This window comes from Ailuropoda melanoleuca, chromosome 3 (genome assembly GCF_002007445.2).
Source record: "Ailuropoda melanoleuca isolate Jingjing chromosome 3, ASM200744v2, whole genome shotgun sequence".
Classification (NCBI taxonomy): domain Eukaryota; kingdom Metazoa; phylum Chordata; class Mammalia; order Carnivora; family Ursidae; genus Ailuropoda; species Ailuropoda melanoleuca.
The window spans coordinates 59309768-59317575 of NC_048220.1; positions in this window are offsets into that span (position 1 = coordinate 59309768).

The window sequence follows — 7808 nt, forward strand, 5'->3', positions numbered from 1 at the left end:
AAAAAAAAATGGCCAAAGAGAGTAGGAAAATTGTAAGGCTGATGAGAATTGTTCTTTTGACAAGCAATGTAGAATGCAGGGCGGGGGGTGGACAAGAGATCCATTAGCCCAAAAAATTAATATGCATTAACTTAAGCAATACCAAAAATCCCTTTCAACAAAAAATACCAGTCTCTTAGACACACTGATCAGATTCTTAGCATGATTCAATTGTTGGGAAGACATACAGCACAACCCTTTTATAACATATTTTGTTCTATTTCTCATACATTTAAAATTGATTCCAATCTTTAAACATTAACACCTTTGTAAATTTATTTTTCTTATTGTTGAAATTAGGCTTTGGATATAATATTTACTATATATTCTGAAATTCTCACCCCAAAGTTTTTCCAACCAATCCCATTATATTAAAAAAGAATAATAACAACTATGCATTTTGAATATTTACTATGTACCAGTAGCTGTTCTATATGTGTCCTAGTCCATTTATTTTTCATTTCAGTCCAATGTAATACTAGTGACAGATGAGGACAAAGATAACTTGGTCCCACAGCTCATGAAGAACATCAAGAAGATCAGTCTGCCTCTTTAGTAAACAATGAAGTGGGGGCACCATGATAAACACAGAGGAACCATTAGAATATCAATCTTGTGGTAAAGTTTCTGAACAGAGTCAAGTAATTTATAGATAGTTGATTTTGTTTTTTCTTATACCTCATATGTTTCCACTCTATTAAGTATATTTTATATAAGCAATCAAATGAACCAAAAGAGGCCAATTTGTCTGGCCATTTTGAAGTGAGAACTTCCCCAGGCCCTCCCATGCTCCCACCCACTTTCATATCCAAACATCCTTCCACTTGGATGGACATGGTTGAAAACTGATTTAAAGGCAATTTTTCCAGATGGACCAGAGCTTCGCTGCATGGAATAAGGTTACCATATTCTTTCCCTAGAGAGAGCAACAGGAGTTGTACAGTTTCAGTATATCATTCAAAGAGGATAAATGTAACACACCTTGTACAGCAGCACGGTCTGTGGCCAAGACACATGGCTGTGATACCGCTCCCTCCTCCAATTCTTCACAGTCACTTTCTTCCTCATTGATAATGCATCAGGAGAAAGAACTTTTCCCCAATTGGTCACTTTCCTCCTGAGATGAAGTGAAAGAAATAATGAAATAATAAATATTAAATCAACTCCTTTATCTTACTTAGGGAAGGAAGCTCAATAAATCAAAACAATCCTTTGTCTTTTTGAGACATGTTATGTCAATGCATACCTAAATTTAATCATAAGCATAGTGTGGTTTTTATTGGTCAAAGAGGAGATAATCATTGCATTCTATTACAAAATGACTAAATGCGGGGCGCCTGGGTGGCACGGCGGTTAAGCGTCTGCCTTCGGCTCAGGGCGTGATCCCAGTGTTATGGGATCGAGTCCCACATCAGGCTCCTCTGCTGTGAGCTTGCTTCTTCCTCTCCCACTCCCCCTGCTTGTGTTCCCTCTCTCGCTGGCTGTCTCTATCTCTGTCGAATAAATAAATAAAATCTTTTAAAAAAATGACTAAATGCAATCTGACACTTATTTAAACCTTTTTATCTGAATACCATGCTTGCATAATGGCAAATGGGATTTTAAGATATTTTCTGTTAAAAAAAAGTTTAACTTCTAAAGTATATCATTTAAAGTATTGTCTTTCTATATGGAGCAGGGTTCATTCACTGTTTTGATGGTTTAAGATTATATATTCCCCACTTAAATCTCTTGTTCACCTTTAGTTTCTAAAATACATTGAAATCAAAAGACTGTTTTTCCATGGAAGACATATGCAAGATTAACCACTATGTATCAGGAAAACTAGTGGCACAATAAATTATGCTCCTTAATGTTTAATATTTATATTATATAAATATATTTTTCTAGGTAAAGCCAATAACATATTTAACATTTTTAAAAAATATAAGAAAATCACCAAAATATGGGTGATCTTTAAATAACAAAAAGAGTATGAATAAGAAATTTCACAACCCCAAATGCTGAAAAAGCTAAATTCTGTCTGTGTTGAAAATATATTTGTACCTATTTGTGATATTTTTAGTTTATAAAACTGTCAAAAAATATTTCAGTAACAAAGGGGGTTTTACAGCTTATGGATATAACTTAGAGCTAAATGATATAATTACAGGCACCTTACAAGTAGACCTCTGTTGAGCTCCAGAAAGTAGTATGCATGGTGAAATTAATCTTTGATGAACTGGCAGCCAGGATGGAGATATTAAAGTGACAATTTTTTTGTTTGTTTTTGGTTTTGTCAGTTGCTGAACAGCTGTGTTCCTATGTAACTGAAATCAGCATAAAAGGATTTCATACAGCTGGGCAAACAAAAGCGTTACAGGTGATGAAATCGTGAATCACATATTTTCTCATTCAAAATAAGAAACCTTGTTCTTAAAGTCTACCATTCACATTCTATGTGCACATAAAAAACAAAACAAAACAAAACAAAAACAAAAAACAAAAACAAAACACTTCATTTTGAATACTGTCTTTGATTAGGAAGGCCATCAGTATTTCAAATTCCTATTGCACTGTTATTTGACTAATTGAAGAAAATATGAGTTGATAGTGAAGCTATTAGGAAAATAAATGTCGCCTGTTATCAACTTTTATAGCATGTTTAACTAAAGTCAATTTAGATACATTCAAAGCTTTTATCTATTACCAGGACACAATGTATCAATGTTACTCTTAAGCAGTAGAAAAAACTGGACATCCTAAGTATAAAGAAAGAGTAGGTAAAATGTAAAGAGCACATATCAAGAAAAGTCTACTATTCAGATAAGAGCTGACCTGGAACAATCAGTAAGGAAGAGAGAAACTTCAAAACTTCAGTGGCAATCAGGAAGACGTAGTTAACAGAGTCATTTAGAGCCACACTTAATTTCATGAAAGTATAAACTGTATGGCCATTTCATTTAGATGTTACCAATATATAGTCTTAGTTTTCATTAAAAATTCACCCTAAGGTATTTTTCCATAATGTATTCTTTGGTCCTGTTTAATACATAACATTTATTCTTTGTGTATTTCATTATGATTGTCCAAATTGTGAATTACTCAAAGTATGTTCTTTCTGAAAAATTATTTTTTAGCCATGTTTACTATCGGACTTCCACCAAAATATAAGACTAATTGCATTCATGTTCTTAATGTGTAGAAGCTCTATCTTCAAAACATAATTTTCTTGATAAATTAAGGAAAATACACATTTTGAAAAGTTAAATTATATTTTTTAAAGTTTTAATCTATTTTTGCAGTGGTAAAGTAAAATTTAGCTATGTAAGAAAATAGATCAAGAAAACGTTACATATTTTAGGCTAAGAATTGCAAATTAGACAAAGACTGGTAAAATTTCCTTCATTCAAAAATTTTAAAGTCAGTAAGATACAAAGGATATAGACAGTGACCAGTTCTGAATAGTAAATGATTTTGGTGGCATATTTATAAGTCACGATTGCCTAGGACAACAAAAGAAAAAAGAGAACAGAAAGAGACAGCATGATTATTAAAAAAAAAAAAATCCAATTTCCAGTCCAGATAAACAGCTTAGAAGGTATCACTCCTATTCTCACAATGAAAAAAGAAAAGCTGAACAAACTGGAAATCAACAACTCTTCTTAGGCCCATCAGAGAATTGAGGTGTAACAGGGCAAATCACCTCCCTGAAAACTGGAGAGAAAGGATGATGCCAAGAATTAGCTTACCAGAAGCAAAAATCCAAAGTGGAAGCCCGCCACTTGAGCTAATACTACTAGGAACACTTTAACTCTGACAAATTTCTGCAGACTCAGTATGGACTACCTTGAGTGTTAAAAAACTCTGGAGGCCCAGTCTTAGGGGCCCCATACTTCCATGCATTTCACCTTTAGGACCCCAACCAGGATAAAAATCGAAGAAAAATTCCCCCACCAACCTAGGAGAAAGGAAATACCAAACTTCAGCTCCCTGTAGCCTTCCTGACACCAAAAGAGGGTGACGGCGATTGGGAAGGGAGATGAGAAACAATTGTGAAAGTCAGAGCCTATTGGCAGAGGCTCACTAAGAGACTGAAATAAAGCCATAGGATTATAGACTATTTTCCCCCTCCCCACATTTTAGCACAGTATCAGGCAAGTTCTTATATACCAGTGGATTACATCTAAAAGAACAGCAAACATCAGACCCTATTTTAAAAAGAGTCTCTAGAAAAACTCAATACAACGGGAGAGACTAAAACAGGGCACCAGTAGAAACTTAGCCTGATACCCACCTTAACAAAAAACAGTAAGCACAGCCTACCTTCTAGCCATATAAATATAAAATCTCACACTAAACACCTCTTTACCACAGTTTCTTTTACTAGAAAATCATGTCAAGCTTTAAAAAAAAAAAAAAGTCACAGTGCAGTCTAAAAGGGAAAATTGTTAAAAGCTTGAAGAAACAAGGCAAGAATCAGAACCAGACTCTGATATGGAAGAGATTCTGAAATTATCAGGCTGTGGTTTTAAAATAACTATGATTAATATGGTGAGGGCTCTAATAATAACAACAATAATCTAATTTGTCTGATACGAGAATTGCTACCCCAGCTTTCTTTTGATGTCCGTTGTAATGAAAAATGGTTCTCCATTCCCTCACCTTCAGTCTAGATGTATCTTTAGTTTCAAAATGAGTCTCTTGGAGACAGCATATGGATGGGTCCTGTCCTTGCATCCAATCTGCAACCCTGTGCCATTTTTTGGGAGTGTTTATGCCATTCACTTTGAGAGTAACTACTGAAAGATATGTATTTATTGCCATCCTATCATTTGTACAGTCCCTGTTTCTATGGATTGTCTGTAAATTTCTGGTCTATAATACTCTTGGGGTCTTTCTTCTCTTATAGAACCTTCCCTTAATATTTCTTGCGGGGACAGCTTGTGGTCACATATTCTTTCAGTTTCTGCTGGTCTTGGAAGCTCCTTGTCTCTCCATCCATTCTGAATGACAGCCTTGCTGGATAAAGTATCGTTTGCTGCATGTTCTTCTCATTTAGTGCCCTGAAAATGTCTTGCCAGCCCTTTCTGGCTTGCCAGGTCTCTGTGGACAGGTCTGATGTTATTCTGATGTTCCTCCCTATGTATATAAGAAATCTCTTCCCCATAGCCACCTCAAGATTGTTTCCTCAGATCTAAGATTTGTGAATTGTACTATTGTATGTCGTGGCGTCGGTCTCTTCTCATTGATCTTGGGAGGGGTCCTCTCTGCCTCTTGGACATGAATGCTTATTTCATTCCCCAGATTAGGGAAATTCTCAGCTACAATTTCCTCAGATATATCTCCTAGACCTCTCTCTCTCTTCACCCCCTCAGGGATTCCAATAATTCTGACATTGGAATGTTTTATGGAGTCATTAATCTCTCTCAGTCTGATCTCTTGGGCTTTAATCTGTTTTTCCCAGGCCTCGGCTGTGTCCTTCTTTTCTATCATCTTATCTTCGAGCTCACTAATTTGTTCTTCTGCCTCGTTTACCCTGACAGTCAGAGAATCCAGTTTAGACTGTATTTCATTCATAGCATTTTTAAGTTCGGTCTGATTAGATCTCATTTCTGCCCTAACAGATTCTATATTGTCGTTAATATTTTTCTCAAGCCTAGATATTGACTTCATAATTATTACTCTGATGTCTATTTCTTACATCTTGCTTATATCCATATCCATTAGTTCTGTGGCAAATATCACAGTCTCTGATTCTTTTTTTGTTGTTTTTGGGGGTTCCTCCTCTTAGTCATTCTGTTGGGGGGTGGTTGAGAGAATGTACAGAATCCAAAGTATTAACCACAACCCAAGCACGATGCACCCATTTTATAGGGACCTTAGGGCTGTTGTCCTCTTGTTCTTCCAGCCTGTCTTATGGGGGAGGGGCCTGACACTGTTACTCAGGCAACCCAGCTTGGGCAGCATTGTACTGCCCCCTTTTGGTGGGGGTGGGCTCAAGGAAATGGTCTTTTGGGGCTTTTGTTCTCTGGAGGCTTTCCCTGGTGTCTTTCTGTGTCTCTTCCGAGTGTCAGAGCAGAAGTGACCACATTCAAACCTCCATCTCAGAACAGAGAAATCACAGTCTGCTCTTCACTGAGCTCTCTAGGCTACACTGTCTCCATTACTGTCTGCATTGCTAAACCTGCAGCCTCTCCAGTTGTGTGTCCCAAAGCAACACTTCCAGCGGTGGAACCCAGAGCTGGGCATGTCTCTGCTCTTTGTGCTTCTAAAACCGTGAGTCACCCCCGGTTTGTGCACACACCCACAGTTCCTGGATCCTGAGGGATGCACTAAAGTCATTTCCCCACTGCTACTGGTCTGAGTCTGTGCCCAGTTCCCAGCATGGGATGCTTTTGTTCTCTGGTGTTATATCATCTTCCCAGCACCAGCTTATGGCAGCTCCCTCCCCCTTCTGTTTATGTTCCAATATTTGCATGCAGAATCATGGCTCCCTAATTCAGACCTAGAGACCATCAGATATTCTGTTCGTAGAGATCCAGATATATATTCTTACATCTCAGGCTGATTTTGTGGGTGTTCAGAATGGTCTGGTAGATATCCAGCTAAATTCAGGGGACTGGTTGAAATAGGGTCCCCTACTCCTCCTCCATCTTTTCTGTCTCCATCGAGGGGGAAAAATTAAACTACATGAAAAGAAAAACCCACCATAAAAATGTGAAGGATGTGATAAAAATAATGTTCTGAGGAAAAATTATAACATTGAAAAATACTTTAGAAAAGAGCAATCTAAGACTGATAATTCAATCTTCCTCTATAGGAAATTAGAAAAGTAAGAGAAAGTTGCATCCATAGCAAGCAGAAAAAATAATAAAAACTAAGTCAGGTATCATTGAAATTGAAGACATTAAATCAGTATAGAAAGTCAATGAAACTAAATGTTGGTTCTTTGAAAAGATTAATAAAACTGATAAATATCAAGTCAGGCTAATCAAAAATAAAACAAATAAATACCTTACTAATATTAGGAATGAAAGAGCCTGTAACTAGTGATCTCATGGACAATAAAAACATAATAAAGGAATATCATGAAAAACTTTATACCCACAAATATAAAAACTGATGAAAAAGACCAATGTCTTCAAAGATATAAGCCACAGAAACTCATAAAAGGAGAAACAGACAAGCTGAATAAAGCTTTATCTATTAAGATATTGATTCAGTAATTAATAGCCTTCCATCAGGCCTAGATGGTTTCACCAGTGAAGTCTTTGAAACATTTAAAGAAGAAATAATACTAAGTATGCATACTCTCTTTTAGAAAACAGAAGCAGAAGAAAAAAAGTTATTAACTCATTCTATTAGGCTTATTACCCTAAAGGCAAACCAGACAAAACAATTACAGAATGGGAAAACTACATACTAATCCATCTCATGAACATAAATATAACTAACATTCCTCAACAAAATATTAACAGATAAAACTTTAAAATTTATAGAGAATTACACACCATGAACAAGTCAACTTAATAAAGAACATGTACATATATATATATATATAGTCCTCCAGTTAGCACAATACTTAATGGTGCATAGATGCTTTTTCCCAAGACCAAGGACACGACAAGGATGTCTGATCTCACCATTCCTATTCAACACTGTACTGATAGTCTAAGCTAACACAATTTTTAAAAAGGAAATAGAAGGAATACAGACTGAGAAGAAAGTAATAAAACTGCTTTTTCCCCCCATAGATGATATGATTGTTCATATAGAAAATCCAAAAG